The sequence below is a fragment of the Amblyraja radiata genome, chromosome 39 (genome assembly GCF_010909765.2).
Source record: "Amblyraja radiata isolate CabotCenter1 chromosome 39, sAmbRad1.1.pri, whole genome shotgun sequence".
In the NCBI taxonomy this organism is placed as follows: Eukaryota; Metazoa; Chordata; class Chondrichthyes; order Rajiformes; family Rajidae; genus Amblyraja; species Amblyraja radiata.
Window position 1 is genome coordinate 8,082,610 of NC_045994.1, and position 17,108 is coordinate 8,099,717.

The following is a 17,108-nucleotide window of genomic DNA, read 5'->3' on the forward strand; positions in this document are numbered from 1 at the left end:
GGCCCTTCAGCCCACGCTGGCCAACATGCCCCATCTACACTAGTCCCACCTGCCTGCATGTGGCCCATATCCCTCTCAACCTATTCTATCCTTGTACCTGTCCAAATGTTTTTTAAACGTTGTGTTAATACCTACCACAACTACCTCTTCTGATACCTTGTTCCATATACCTCCCACCCTAGTGTAAAAACGTTGCCCCTCAGTTTCCTATTAAATCTTTTCCCCTTCACCTTAAACCTATGCCCTCTGGTTCTTGATTTAATGCATGCTTATCCTCAGTAAATATCTTGGTCAGCGCAGTCGAGCAGCAGTAGAGTTGCCAGAGACCCGTGTTAGATTCTGACTACTGGTGCTCTCTTTATGGAGTTTGCAAGTTCTCCCTGTGTCCGCGTGGATTTTCTCCGGGTGCTCCAGTTTCCTCCCTCATTCCAAAGACGCGCAGGTTTGTAGGTTAATCGGTTTCTGTAAATTGTCCCAAGTATGTTGGATAAAACTAGTGTAAAACTTATTCCAGAACAAAGGGTCACAGTTTAAGGAAAAGAGGGAAGTCTTTTAGGACCGAGATGAGAAAAACATTTTTCACACAGAGAGTGGTGAATCTGTGGAATTCTCTGCCACAGAAGGTAGTTGAGGCCAGTTCATTGGCTATATTTAAGAGGGAGCTAGATGTGGCCCTTGTGGCTAAAGGGATCAGGGGGTACGGAGAGAAGGCAGGTACAGGATACTGAGTTGGATGATCAGCCATGATCATATTGAATGGCGGTGCAGGCTCGAATGGCTGAATGGCCTACTCCTGCACCTATTTTCTATGTTTCTATGTAAGGGTGATCGATGGTCGGCATGGATGCAGTGGGCCGAAGGGCCTTTTTCCACACTGTATCCCTAAACTAAAGTATTCTAAACTAGACTAAACTAAATTAGTGAACCAAATGTGGGGTGGATAAAATGGGTAATGGTAGAATTATTTTAGATCAATTGCCTTATTGTTGACATGAAATCAGTGGGCTATGGGATGTGTTTACACCCTGTGTCTCTCTATGACTTTATAACCTTATATCCATCCAATTGCTAAATAATTACAAATATTGACATGAGGTTTAGGTTTATTATTGATAAGTGTACCGATGTAGTGAAAAGCTGTGTATTGCATGCTATCTAATCAAATCAGATGATACTATACACGAACACAAACTCAAGTATAACAGGGAGAGCGAAGGGAAAGATATGGAGTGCAGTTCTCAGCATTGTTGTGCAATTATTCCATTGACAAAGTCCAATGTCTGCAAAGGGGGGGAGTACCCTAGCTTGACCGCACCCTTACCATGGGCAGCATGGCGGCGTAGTGATAGAGCTACTGCCCTACAGCACCAGAGACCCGGGTTCGATCCTGACTACGGGTGCTGTCTGTAGGGAGTTTGTACGTTCTCCTCGTGACCTGCCTGGGTTTTCTCCGAGATCTTCGGTTTCTTCCCACACTCCAAAGACGTACAGGTTTGTAGATTAATAGGCTTGGTATAAATGTATAAATTGTCCCTAGTGTGTGTAGGGTAGTGTAATGTGTGGGGATCGCTGGTCGGCGTGGACTTGGTGGGCCGAAGGGCCTGTTTCCGTGCTGTATCTCTAAACTAAACGAAACTAAATTTATGGAAAAATGGAAGGTACACAAAATTGCTGGGGAAACTCAGCGGGTGCAGCAGCATCTATGGAGCGAAGGAAATAGGCGACGTTTCGGGCCGAAACCTCGGTACCTTATGGAAAAATGGTCTGTTTCTCCCTGCTCCCTGTGTGGGAGCAGGGAGAAGAAGGAATGATTGAGGTGGGAAAGGTCTTTGATTACAAAGGTGTTTACATACACATACATACCTATATATACATATACATATAGGCACACGCACACACACGGTCAAACAAACACACACATGCAAACTTACACACACACACACACACACACACGCACGCACGCACACACACACACACACACACACACACACACACACACACACACACACAGAGATAGATAGATAGATAGATAGATAGATAGATAGATAGATAGATAGATAGATAGATAGATAGATAGATAGATAGATAGATAGATAGATAGATAGATAGATAGATAGATAGATAGATAGATAGATAGATAAATTAAAAAATAAACAACATTAGTGCAAAGACAAAAACAATGCCCCCAGGTCTATGTAGTTTGGAACTTATTTGGAGGTTGCAGTGTTTAATAGTCTGATGTTTAATAGTAGGGAGGAAGCTGCTCCAGAACCTGGACGTTACAGTTTTCAGGCTCCTGTACCTTTTTCCCCATGACAGGGGTGCAATGAGAGCGTGGTCAGAGTGGTGTGGGTCTCTGATGAAGCAGCGACTCCTGTAAATCCCTGCAAGGGTGGGGAGATCAGTACCTGTGATGGATCGGGCAGTGTTTTGATCTCACTATCCATTTTGAAGGCCGGTTTGTTTTTCTGGAGCCGTAGCAATGTTGGATGTTTTGCTAAGGACGCAAATTTCCGACCTTATGAATTATGAGGTTTATTCTGTGGCCTTGGGAATGGCGGCCTCTGAGAATGTGATTCATTGTGTGTTCATCTTTATGCAGACGGGTACGTCTCCTTGATCCTCACCACATGCCCAACATCCAACCTGACTCTTAAACAGTGAGACAATTATTTCAACATCAGCTTCTGGCAGAACGGAAGAATTTAATGCAAGTAAACCGTGCCAAGCATAATGATGTGACCAAAGTGAAGTCTGGTCAGAGATGCCCTGTCAACAGGTTGAGCAGAATAACAGGTGAAGGCCACTCAGCCCTTCAATCCTGAACCAACATTCAATACCAAAATGGCCGACCTTCCACCTGAGCCCTCAACTCCTCAGTGCCCATTCCCGATGGTTCTCAATTCTACAATCTTTCCGAAAGTTATCGACCTCCGACATAAACACTGCTTTAGACTTCAGACTTTGCAGATACAGCACTGAAACAGGCCCTTCGGCCCATCGAGCCCACTCCGACCAGTGATCACCTCGTGCACCAGCACTATCCCTACGCACTAGGGATAAATCACAATTTTTACCAAAGCCAATTAACCTACAAACCTGCACATCTTTGGAATGCAGGAGGAAACCGGAGCATCCGGAGTAAACCCACGTGGTCACAGGGAGAACGTACAAACTCCGTGCAGACAGCACCCGTGTTGAGGATGGAACTCGGGTCTCTCTGGCGCTGTTATGCCCCTGTCCCACTTAGGAAACCTGAATGGAAACCTCTGGAGACTTTGCGCCCCACCCAAGGTTTCCGTGCGGTTCCTGGAGGTTCCTGGAGGTTTTTGTCAGTCTCCCTACCTGCTTCCCCTACCTGCAACCTCCGGCAACCACCTGCAACCTCCGGGAACCACACGGAAACCTTGGGTGGGGCGCAAAGGTCTCCAGAGGTTTCCGTTCAGGTTTCCTAAGTGGGACAGGGGCATAATAAGGCTGCAACTCTACCGCTGCACCACTGTGCCCCCCTTAAATGACCGAAAGACGTCCAATGACCTAACCTTCAAGCCCAAACGGGGAAGAGGATTACAGATATGTAACACCCTCAGCCAAAAGAAAATACCATACACCTCAATTTTAAATGACCAGCATCCAGCCCTTTATCAGGTCACACAGTAAGATATGAATCATCGGCTAATCTAATCAGCATTCAACAAAGCAGCGATTTCATGACCTTTATCTCCCCTCACCTCTCCCTAAATCTATACCGATTTTATTATTTCAAAAGTAAACTTTGTTCATTAAAAATATATGCAAGAAATGCAAAACAGAGCGTGGCTTTTATACATTCATGGTGTCACCCAGTCAATAATTTACTGTACAGTGTGGCTAGGTCAAGACATTTGTAGAGTTGAGTGGATATATTCTATGTACAAAGGGCCAGTGCAACTCGTGTAACCTTTGTGAACATTATAGACAATAGACAATAGGTGCAGGAGTAGGCCATTTGGCCCTTCAAGATTATGGACCAAAGGGCCTATCCCTGTAACTTGATACTTTAGACTTTCGAGGTACAACTGATGTCGGGGGGCGGGAAAAAGAAAGGAAGAGGCGGAGACAGTAGGCTTCGTGGGAGAACTGGGAAGGGGGAAGGGAAGGAGGGAGAAAGCAAGGGCTCTTTAAAATTAGATACGTTTTTTCACACACCCCCCCCCCCTCCCCGACATCAGTCTGAAGAAGGGTCTTGACCTGAAATGGTCTATTTCTGCTCCTATCACTTATGACCATATGACCTTATAATATTAGGGACAATTCACAGGAGCCAATTAACAACAGTCATGGGGAGAGCATGCAGACTCCACACAGACAGCGCCCAAGGTCAGGATTGAAGCTGGGTCACTGGAGCTGTGGGGCAGATGCTCTATTGTTGTGCCACAGCCCCTCTGATATGCATCTCCATCTCCAGCCTCCAGCCTGAGGATGTGGGAGTGCGAACTGCTGAGTCAAGGCTGACTTTGGCTTGCTGCCTCACTCTTACTTATCGCATCTCTATGGTTCAGGTTTAGACAATGTAGCAAATTTTCTTCCTTTAATCTCTACGTCGATCAATTCTAGGTTAAAGACAATCCAAGGTGTGTCTTATCGTCAATCAATGTCTCGACAATCTTGGCTTCTCATTGCAAATCCCTGCATTAATTATTGCAGCCACTTTGTGACCACAGCTCTGCAGCTCAAAGCATGGATCCTATACCGGAGCAAGATAGACCACTCCTGCTAAATGCAATGGGCTTATGTGTAGTGCGCAACGGATCCATTTCATCCATTTCCGTAACCCGACCCGACCCAACTCGCAGTGTAATCAACGTTGCCGGGGGAACAGTTTGTGTTAATAAATTAAAATTCTGAAAATGAGGAGATGATTTTTCCCAAATAACTTTTATTTTTACGAGGATGTTTCCGTAACTGGTTTCCGTCTCCGCACTAGTATCCTATGGGATCTTTGGTGCGGAGACGGAAGCCGGTTACGGAAATGGGGCCTAGAATTACCCATGAATCTGCCCATGACCGTACTACGTCTTTTTCGTCGAGTGGACTATCTTGCTCGCTATAGGATCTTTGGCTCAAAGCATATTGAGTAACAATCGAAAGATTAGACTCCATGTTAAATTATTGCAATAGTGAAGGGTGGCAGAGTTGCTGCCTTGTAGCGCCAGAGATCTGGGTTTGATCCCGACTGCGGGTGCTGTCTGTACGGAGTTTGTGCATTCTCCCTGTGGGTTTTCTCCGGGTGCTCCGGTTTCCTCCCACACTCCAAAAACGTAGAGCTTTGTAGGTTGATTGCCTTCTGTAAATTGTCGCTAGTGTTGTCTTGGATAGACCTTGTGATTGTGGTCAGCATGGACTTGGTGGGCCGAAGGGCCTGTTTCCATGTTGTATCTCTAAACTAAACTAAATGAATGTCAGGCAGTCTGAATTTTGACCTGAAGATCTCCATTGTTTGGTTGATGAGGCAGTTCAAATCATTCCTTATTATTATTATTGCCTCTTGCAACAAAGAGGGTAAGAGCTTTCCTTTGCTCTAACGTAATAAAAGTGATTCTCCATCTAAGGCCATTCAGCCCATTCTGTCTGTGCTGGCACATTGAAAGAGCTCGACTGAAACTGCATGTGCTACATTACTATGTACATTTTCCCTATTTAAGTGCCCGTTCATGAAGATGTCAAATTATTGTTCAATCAGCTTCCATTGCCTTTCCAGGCAGTGCATCTGTCAATCATTACTACCCGCTTCCTGAGACACCGAGGCAGGCTGGCTTTAGATTGACACTGGTATAAACACAGGATTCGAATCAATGAGGGGAATGTAAAGCAAGAGAAGATGTCAAACACACATGTCCATAGGCAGCCAGCTGAAGATTGAATCTGTCTTTTCTTGTAATCGCACCAAAAAGGGCCATTCGGCCTATTGCCCCCATGCTAGCTCTCTGAAAGAGACATCTGATTAATTGTACTCCCTATCTCTTTCCACACGAGTTCCCATTGACCCTGGGAGGGGTAGCGCTGTGATGGATAGCGCAGTCACATCCAGACCCTGGACTTCCCAGGATAGGAGATCACTGGCCACAAGACTGATTTGCCTTCACATCAAATCACTGTACAACAAGGAGCTCAAAACATCACCTGCGGCAAAAAAACAAGGAGCTCAAAAATTCAGCTGCGGCAAAAATCTTCAGGAGTGATTTGTACCCTCCAAAACAAAAAGGCTTCTAAAATGCGTCCGGGGTAACAGGACCAATCAGACGGTTATTTCACAGTTCAAAGTCAAGAGACTGGATAGATGGAGCACAGCATAGCGTCTAAAAGCATTGCTTGCCACTTTGAGTTATAGATCGCAGGCAGAGTTGCCCAGATGTGATGGCTGAATCTTGGCAACGGGTTTGCGAGCTTATGAGCTTTCAATTCTCCCAGCAAAGACGATATTCAGCCTGCTGTCCCAGCCAATAGTTTGCACAATCCGCAGCCAGCTTCTGGAAGTGATCGATAGAGGCAGATTAAGGCAGAGATAGATAGATTATTGATTAGGACGGGTGTCAGAGGTTATGGGGAGCAGGCAGGAGAATGTGGTTAGGAGGGTGAGATAGATTGAATGGCGGAGTAGACTTGATGGCCTGAATGGCCTAATTCTTCTCCTATTGCTTATGACCTTATGATAGTTTTGCGAGCTGGTCTCCGGAATTGAGAAAAGGGTTGGTGGTGCGGGTGTAGGGGAGCGGCCTGCAGGTAATAGGAACTTCACTTTGAAACATCTTCCCAGCTCCTCAAAAAAAATAAGGCTGTCGTAAATCACAAACTATTGATTGGGCTCCTTGTCTCCAATGCTCGGCGTGAGATTGGAGAGCGTGGTGCAGAATGCTGACGGTTCTTCCTCTCCAGAGAGGTCTAAGTGGACCAGCAAGCATCCATTAGTAACACTGACAGCGGCACCAAGCTTATTCCCAATGGCCGAGGCACCATCTCCAGGCGAAGATGTTTGCTTCCGATGTTAAATGCTTACTCCTTGAGTCGGAAGATGTGTTATTCTCATCACAGCCCCTTCTGTAGGTGGTGGATTCTGTGCTATGTTGTGCTACACCCGTACTGTATCTGGCTTAACATGTGGATCAATGGTGAATCTACCGAACACGGCGGCTTATTGACGGCTTTACCAGTGCGCACCAGGAAACATTTTGGGTTCTGACAGAGCATATTGTTAAGGTCTTCAATAAACCAACTTACTACTCCATGAGCTGTTTTATTTTGGGTCTTAGGGTCTACGATCTCCAGTCCTCACTCTCCAAGCTATTTCTTGTTGACAAGCTGTTCCCCGGATAACCTCCCCCCCCCCCCCCATCCTTTCCCACCCCCAACCTGCCTCAAGATAAACACCAAAGGGATGCAAAGTGCCAGAGTGCCTGTCCCACTTTGCGCGTCTTTTACGCAAGATCCTAAATATTGGTTGGCGCGTGGTGAGGCGTGGTGACGTATGCAGTGACGCGTGGCGCTTCCCGATCGCACCAGGTTTTTGGAATGTTCAAAATCCTCGCGCGCCACCTGCGTGACGTATCGCTTGACGAGCGACTGTCGTACCGCTGGACGATTTTCGCTCGACAGTCGCGCGTCAGTCACTGCCGGCCTGTCGCGTAAATGACGCGCAAATGACGCCCAAGTGTGGCAGGCCCTTAACTCAGCAGGGCCAGGCAACATCTCCGGAGATAAAGGATGGGTGACACTTTGGGTCGGGACCCATCGTCAAACTGAAAGTAAGAGGTGGGGAGGGGGTGAAGAGCTGGAGGTGAGAAGCGACCAGGACTATTGGGTGCCAGCAACAGATGGCCTGAGACAGGGTGGACTGTTCTTATCTTTGGCTTTTGTTCCAAATATCTGCTTGACATAAAACTATCCCCCTCACCTGTGTCGACCTTTACCCTTGTCACGCTCCCACCCCACCCCAACCACCCCCCACCCACCCCACCCCACCCCAATCAGTCTGAAGAAGGGTCTCTCCTTAACACTAATAACCTAAATAACCTATCACCTCTTCTTCCCCCCTTATAATCAGTCTGAAGAAGGGTCTCTCCTCATCACTAATACCCTTAAATAACCAATTCACCTCCCCCCTCCCTCGTACAATCAGTCTGAAGGTGAGGAGGAGGAGGGGAGGTGAACAGATTATTTGAGGGAATTAGTTTTAAGGAGAGCTCGGACAAACTGGGAATGTTCTCCCTGGCAGGTCACCTATCCATGTTCTCCAGAGAGTTGAGTTACTCCAGCACTGTGTCCTACAGAATGCTCTGATTTTCCAAGCTATTCCTCTCATTTTCAGTTGCACTTGCAGCCGCCTCTCACGATAAGGAAAAAAATTCAGGTTGTTAAATTTCCGCACATTGGTTGGCATGGAGTTACATCATCCCTGGATACTAGTGTTGCCAAGGGATTCATTCCAACCAGACAGATCAAGGTCATCTTGTGAGATATATCTGCCGTGGGCAAGGAACTCGCATGGTCTCCTGCGGCTGTGTGGGTTTTCCCCTGGATGCTCCGGGTCCCTCACTCATTCCGAAGGAGGTGAGTGGGCGAGATGATGGGAATGGGGGGATACGGCTTCAGGGGAGATTAATGGGGGAATTAAGCCATAGATGTCATTTTACGGGATAGAAGGAGTTAACTGCAGCCCAATATGTACTTGGTCCAGAAGTACATCTAGACTCCTTGGGCTGAAGTGAACTCCTTCCGACCTGTAAAATGACATCTATAGCTCCACAAATCCAACTGTGCACATTGTGGATTGTAGGTCATAAAGGCATAGCACATGCCTGTGCGGAGTTTGCACGTTCTCCCTGTGACCACATTGGTTTCCTCCGGGTGCTCTGGTTTCCTCCCACACTTGAAAGATGTGCGGGTTTGTAGGTTAATTGGCATTGGTGAAATTGTAGTGTGCAGGATAGTGCTAGTGTATGGGGTGATCGCTGGTCGGTGCGGACTCGTTGGGCCGAAGGGCCCCCTTTGTAGGTCTTGTTTGTAAGGCATGTGGGTCCGTAGATCAATTGACCCTCTGTAACATTGCCCGCAGTGTGTCGGGACATTGCCCGCAGTGTGTCGGGAGTGGAAGAGAAAGGGGAATACATAGAATCAGTGTGAATGGGTGATTGATGGTTGGTATGGACTCGGTGAGATGGAGATTGTAGGAAGGAACTGCAAATGCTTGTTTATACCGAATGGGCCTGTACCACTGTACAATATAATTCAAGAGTTCTCCCAAGTTTCCCCTAATTCGAACTCGGAGAATGACGGTAATAGTCGCTCGTATGTACTCGGGGCTCTCGAGGACATTTTTCAACATGTTAAAAAATCTTCACGAGTCTTCCCGAGCTTACCCCGTTTACCAAGTATCTGCCGTTAGCATTACTAGCTGCTAAGAGACGTCCCCGAGCTCCAACGTACCCGCTACGTACATTCTACGTACTTACCACGAGTTTGAATTTTTTTTTAACTCGGGAGAGCTCTTGAATTTTACTCAACGGCCAGGAGAAAAGGAACGAGTGACAGTTTGGGTTGGAACCCTCCTTCAGACAGACAGTTAAATCTGACCTGGAGGGTCTCTCTCCGCGCAGTATCTCAAAACTAAACTAAACATAGAGAGAAACAACATGGAAACAGGCCCTTCGGCCCATCGAGTCTGCACCACCCATCAACTACCAATTTACACTAAATCAACACTAATACTATTTGGGCTAGGGCAGAAGCCTCTTCTCAATAGTTTCAATAGACAATAGACAATAGGTGCAGGAGTAGGCCATTCGGCCCTTCGAGCCAGCACCGCCATTCAATGTGATCATGACTGATCATCCATGGCTGATCATCCAGGAGCAGGGAGGTTCTACTGCAGTTGTACAGGGTCTTGGTGAGGCCACACCTGGAGTATTGCGTACAGTTTTGGTCTCCTAATCTGAGGAAAGACATTCTTGCCATAGAGGGAGTACAGAGAAGGTTCACCAGACTGATTCCTGGGATGTCAGGACTTTCATATGAAGAAAGACTGGATAGACTCGGTTTGTACTCGCTAGAATTTAGAAGATTGAGGGGGGGATCTTATAGAAACTTACAAAATTCTTAAGGGGTTGGACAGGCTAGATGCAGGAAGATTGTTCCCGATGTTGGGGAAGTCCAGAACAAGGGGTCACAGTTTAAGGATAAGGGGGAAATCTTTTAGGACTGAGATGAGGAAAACATTTTTCACACAGAGAGTGGTGAATCTCTGGAATTCTCTGCCACAGAAGGTAGTTGAGGCCAGTTCATTGGCTATATTTAGGAGGGAGTTAGATGTGGCCCTTGTGGCTAAAGGGATCAGGGGGTATGGAGAGAAGGCAGGTACAGGATACTGAGTTGGATGATCAGCCATGATCATATTGAATGACGGTGCAGGCTCGAAGGGCCGAATGGCCTACTCCTGCACCTATTTTCTATGTTTCTATGTTTCTATCCCCAATAAGTACCCCGTTCCTGCCTTCTCCCCATATCCCCTGACTCCGCTATTTTTAAGAGCCCTATCTAGCTTACTCTGGAAAGCATCCAGAGAACCTGCCTCCACCGCCCTCTGAGGCAGAGAATTCCACAGACTCACCACTCTCTGTGAGAAAAAGTGTTTCCTCATCTCCGTTGTAAATGGCTTACTCCTTATTCTTAAACTGTGGCCCCTGGTTCTGGACTCCCCCAAGATAGGGAACATGTTCCTGCCTCTAGCGTGTCCAAGCCCTTAACAATCTTATATGTTTCAATGAGATCACCTCTCATCCTTCTAAACTCCAGAGTGTACAAGCCCAGCTGCTCCATTCTCTCAGCATATGACAGTCCCGCCATCCCGGGAATTAACCTTGTAAACCTACGCTGCACTCCCTCAATAGAAAGAATGTCCTTCCTCAAATTAGGGGACCAAAACTGCACACAATACTCCAGGTGTGGTCTCACTAGGGCTCTGTACAACTGCAGAAGGATGCAGTCTCAATGCAGTCTACTAAGGACGGCACGATGGCGCAGCAGTAGAGTTGATGCCTTACAGCGCTTGCTGCGCCGGAGACCCGGGTTCGATCCCGACTACAGGTGCCGTCTGTACGGAGTTTGTATGTTCTCCCCGTGACCTCTTGGGTTTTCTCCAAGATCTTCGGTTTCCTCCCACACTCCAAAGACATACAGGTACAGTATGCAGGTAAATTGGCTTGGTAAGTGTAAAAATTGTACCTAATGTGTGTAGGATGGTGTTAATATGCGGGGATCGCTGGTCGGCGCAGACTCGGTGGGGCCTGTTTCCGCATTGTATCTCTAAACTAATCTAAACTACTATTTTCTTCCAACATTCTATGCAGCCAAGAGGCCAGAATGAAAGAAGACACAAAGAGCTGGAGTAACTCAACGGGTCGGACAGCAACTCTGGAGAACATGGATGGGCGACGTTTCGGGTCGGGACCCTTCTTCAGGCCAGAATGAAACCCTGAGCTGTTATATCGGAGGATTTAAAGGAGTCAGCCTGGCTGAGGAACCTAATATGACCCCAATCCCATTGTTACATCTGTGGGTGGGAGTTCCTTTACTGAAACACCTTTACTGGCTGCATTTCACAACTCCAAAATACTTCTCTGTCTAATCAGCAAAATGGTTAAAATAAAACATGTGTGAAATATATTTTCAAAACGTCCTTGTAGTTCTCTCCCAGTGTTGCCTGGAGCAGCAAGCAGGCCATGGACCTTATCTTTCCAGGAAATATCATTGTAATGCTTTATTGGCAGCTTTATGCCCCTGTCCCACTTAGGAAACCTGAACGGAAACCTCTGGAGACTTTGCGCCCCACCCAAGGTTTCCGTGCAGTTCCCGGAGGTTTTTGTCAGTCTCCCTACCTGCTTCCACTACCTGCAACCTCCGGCAACCACCTGCAACCTCCGGGAACCGCACGGAAACCTTGGGTGGGGCGCAAAGTCTCCAGAGGTTTCCGTTCAGGTTTCCTAAGTGGGACAGGGGCATTACTGTGAAGGCACGGTTTGAAGGTTGAGGCCAAAATGTCACTGGGTCACTGGTGGTAGCTGAGGGCCAGAGCTCCCATAAACTGAGAGGTCCTGATGTCAAAGAACAACAGGTCAGCGTGGTGGAACAGTGGTATAGTTGCTGCCTTACAGCGCCAGGGACCCAGGTTTGATCCTGACCCACGGACGCTGTCTGCGCGGAGTTCGTACGTTCCCCCCCCATGACCTGCGTGGGTTTTCCCCAGGATCTCTGGTTTCCTCCCACACTCCAAAGACGTACAGGTTTGTAGACCAGTTGGCTTGGTATGATTGTAAATTGTCCCTCGTAGGTGTGTCGGATACTGTTAGTGTGTGGGGATCGCTGGTCAGCGCAGACTCAGTGGGCCGAAGGGCCTGTTTCCGCGCTGCATCTCTTTAAAAAACAAAACAAAACAGCTGAGCAAGTCGCAAACATTCCTGGTAGAAACCAGACCAGATTTTGAGGAGGCAACATTGAAATTCAACCAACAGTCAGAGGTGGAAATGATTTCCACACTCTGTTCGCAATGATGCAGGAACATGTACTTCAGAATAGCAAGCAACAAAGGCATGCCAATCTAGCAGGGTTATCAATTCATCAAAGTACATTGATAGGTACGAGATCTGCTTTCTTGTCTCACAGCCAAACAGTCAAACACATCCTGAATTCAGCTGAGCAATGCAAATTGTAGCAAGGTGATCCAAGCCTTATTTACTGATACACTGGGTTGGCACACTTTATTGATTTGATAACTAATTGTTGATAGCATTATTGATCTGGTAACTAACCAGATTAGTATCTGGTGGAGGACCTTCAGCCCATTGAGTCTCGTCTGCCCTTCAATGGGATCATCAAGTAGTTTTGTTTAATTTAGTTTAGTTTAGAATAGTTTAGTTTAGTTTATTGTCATGTGTACCGAGGTAGAGTGAAAAGCCTCTTTGCGGCGAGACTTTTCTCCAGAGATGCTGTCTGGCCCGCTGAGTTACTCCAGCTTTTTGTGTCTATCTTCAATGAAAAGACTGCTTGATTACAACAAATATAGACACAAAATGCTGGAGTAACTCAGTGGGTCAGGCAGCATCTCTGGAGAAAAAGAATAGTTGACATTTCGGGTCAAACTCCAGAGCATTTTCCGTCTATCTTCGGTGTAAACCAGCATCAGCAGATACTTCCTGCACATACATGATTACAATCGAGCCATCCACAGTTTACAAGTACAAGATAAAGGGAATAACGTTTAGTGCAAGATAAATTCCAGGAAAGTCCTATTAAAGTGAGGAAGAGCCGATCCTGGACTGACTCTGCACTCTGGTCCTGTCCACAGGGGGGAAATGGAGGAGGACTGGCCAAATGTTGTGCCTTCCACCACAGTGATGAATGCTGTGGTGGATGTTTGTGTTACATTTTTATTGTGGTTGTGTGTTCTTTATTATTGTATCGCTGCTGACAACCCAAATTCCACCGACCCTGGCTGTGTGGCAAATAAATTCTATCTTATCTTATTTTATCTCTAAAGATAGTCCGAGGGCCTCCCTTGAAATAGATGGCAGGTCAGGACTGCATTTTAGTTGGTGATAGGACAGTTCCGTTTACCATTCATGGTTCATGGGGAGAATGTACAGAAACCCGAGAACCGGAACCTCCAGCTTCTTCCCAACGATCCGGTTCTTGAATCACCCTGCACAACCCTAACCTAGAAACATAGAAAAGGTTTTTCCTCATCTCAGTCCTAAATGGCCTACCCCTTATTCTTAAACTGTGACCCCTGGTTCTGGACTCCCCAAACCTCGCCTGCTTCCATGCTGTATCTCTAAACTAAACTAAACTAAACCAAACCAAACCAAACCAAACCATTCTTGAAGGACATGTGGGGTTTTAACAGCAATCCAATAGTTTCATTATCATCATTACAAAGACTACATTTTAATTCCAGAAATATTTAATAGTTTTCATTGAAATTCAGCTCATTCTCTGCCCTGATCAATAATACCTATCTTGTGACCACAGACTCACCCAACCAGAATACATTAAATCGGAAGCACATTTTACACGTAGGAGGCAACAAAGTGTCACGTAGACTAAGATCTTAAGGTATTGTTCAGAGTGAGTTGGATCATCAGCCGTTTCTTAAGCAGGACATTACTCTGTGCAATCTCGTGGAGTGTTATGTTGCTGCTAAGCATGCTTGACATATCTGTTACTTTAAGGACAGAATATTGAAGTGCTGCCAGCCTTGAGGTTAAGTGCTGTGCTTTTGGTGATAACCTTATTCAGGTTCTGGTAAATTTCCAGGGAAAGAAAATCAAGAGAAGAATGCAGATGCTAGATGGATGAAACATTAAAATGAAAAATGCTGCAAATATTCAGAAGCCATACGGTGTTAAAACGCTTCAGGTCATAGATTCTTCTTCAGAACCCTCCAGATGAATGGCCTTCATGCTGGAACATTAGGGGCAGCGCGGTGCGTGGAGTTGTGGTGGAGTTGCTGCTTTACAGCGCCAGGGACCCGGGTTCAATCCTGCGGGTGCAGTCTGTACGGAGTTTTTATGTTCTTCCTGTGACCGTGTGGGCTTTCTCTGGGTGCTCCAGTTTCCTCCCACATTCCAAAGACGTGTGGGTTTGTAGGTTAATTGGCTTCAATAAAAGCTGTAGATTGTCCCTAGTGTGTGGGTAGTGTTTGTGTTCGGGGTGATCACTGGCCCCCGCGGACCCAGTGGGCTGAAGAGCCTGTTTCAGCATTGTATCTCTAAAGTCTAAAGCAGGGCTGGGGAACCTGCGGACTTAAGGCCATTAAGTGCGGCCTTCTAGGCCATTAAGTACGGCCTTTTGAATGAATCCAAATTTTGTAGAACAAATCCTTTTATTTTTATTAATATGTTTTTGTTCATCTTTTATTATTTTTATTTTAACCTTAAAATGAACGTATTTAAAATACCAAAGAGTTAGAAGAAGATTCAACGAAATAATCCTCCCCGACTGACGGCCAAAATTATAACATTAGTTAGTCGTGAGGACTATTTTAACAAAATAATGTACATTTTGAAGTATATCTATTTGAAGTTTCTTGGATGCGGACTTATTAGATTACAGCTCACATAATGGGGCATTCCAACATGAAAAGGTTCCCCACCCCTGGTCTAAAGTATCTCTAAAAGTCTAAAGTCATTAACTTCATCCCTGGTTGCTTCCAGTTCTGGGCGATGTGAAACTAACAGGGAATGACGATTTCACGACAGTGCTTCTTGATGCATTCCATGCTAACCTCGATACACAGAATTCCACAGATGGATGAAACATCCCAAGTGCAATATTTAGAGGATTTGGTTAATGTGAATTAATTTAAATGCAGAACAGTAATAAAACAAACCTTGGAATTGTGCTCTTCTAGATTTTGTTCTTTGATGGACAAAACCAATCAAGTAAGAATCAAGTACATACATCTTAATATAACCTACTCTGCAGAAATACTTGTTAGGACATGACTGAGTGTGTCAGCTTGGTTTTATTTTGCAATTAGCAATTGAGATAAATCAAATCGTCGAATAGGAGACTGTTCACTCTCCCCATTACAGAAAGGGGCCACAGAGGTCTGCCTCACTGTGCCAGAGACACGGGTTTGATGCTGACCCCGGGTGCTGTCTGTGTGGAGTTTGCACATTCTCCTTGAGACCGCGTGGGTTTCCTCTGGATGCTCTGGTGTCCTCCCACTTCTCAATGACGTGTGGGTTTGTTGGCCCCCTGTAAATAGCCCCTACTGTGTAAGGGTTGGATGAGAAAGTGGGATAACATAGAACTAATACGAATGGTCGGCTTGGACTTGATGGGCCGAAGGGACTGTTTCCATGATGTATCTCAAACTAAACTACAGAAGGAGGCCATTCGGCCCATTGAGTCCATGTGAGTTCCAACATAGCAATCTCATCAAAGATAGACACAAAAAGCTGGAGTAACTCAGCAGGTCAGACAGCACCTCTGGAGAAAAGGAACAGATGATGTTTCGGGTCGAGACCCTCCTTCAGTCTGGAGACCCCAAAACATCACCTAATCTTTTTATCCAGAGATATTGCCTGACCCGCTGAGTTACTGCAGTTTTTTTGTGTCCATCTTCGGTTTAAACCAGCATCTGCAGTTCCTTCCTTCACAAAGCAATCCCATGAACCACATTCCTGGAACCTGCAACCTATTCATAAGATCCTGTGACAGGGGTAGAATTAGGCCATTCGGCCTATCAAGTCTACTTCGCCATTCAATCGTAGCTGATCTATCTCTCCCTCCTAACCCTATTCTCCTGCCTTCTCCCCATAAACTCTGACACCCGTACTAATCAAGAATCTATCTATCTCTAAGGTACACAAAATTGCTGGGGAAACTCAGCGGGTGCAGCAGCATCTATGGAGCGAAGGAAATAGGCGACGTTTCGGGCTGAAACCCTTCTTCAGACTCAGATAGAGCTCTATCTATCTCTGCCTTACAAATATCCACTGACTTGACCTCCACAGCCTTCTGTGGCAAAGAATTCCACAGATTCACCACCCTCTGATTAAATACATTTCTCCTCTTCTCCTTCCTAAAAGAACGTCCATTCATTCTGAGGCTGTGACCTCTAGTCTGAGACTCTCCCACTGGTGGAAACATCCTCTCTTGTCCATCCATTACCTTCCCTTTGATCCCTACTCACACAAAGGAGTCATTTGTAAAGGTCAGTTGACCTACCAGAACATCCCTGGGGTGAGGAATGAAACGGGAGGAGCTGGGGAAACGCACACCTTCACAGCAAGGGTGTTCAATCTCGCCTGCTTGCGGCCACAAGGTCAAGTTCACAGGAGGTGCGAGGCATTGGCACCACTGTGCCAGTGGGCGTCCCACCAACATCAGCTTGCCTGAAGGCAGCACGTTCAACTATGCCACGGGCACAGACTGGCTCTCACGCCAAGTCATCACATTAGAGTCAAACACCAGCGGGTCAAACTCAGCCACCGCCCACTAGAGGCCTAGAATCATAGTGTTGTATCACGGAGACAGGCTCGTCCAAGATAGAAACATAGAAACATAGAAAA

General features: G+C 46.3%; 1 long non-coding RNA gene across 1 annotated transcript in view; it reads left to right on the forward strand.

Moving 5' to 3' along the window:
• LOC116967496 overlaps positions 1-11,697 on the forward strand; it is a 29,918-nt gene extending 18,221 nt beyond the window's left edge. The window contains exon 2 of the long non-coding RNA XR_004410234.1: positions 11,382-11,697. This is a non-coding gene — a long non-coding RNA (uncharacterized LOC116967496). The remainder of the gene's footprint in view (positions 1-11,381) is intronic.
• The last annotated feature ends 5,411 nt before the right edge of the window (positions 11,698-17,108 follow it).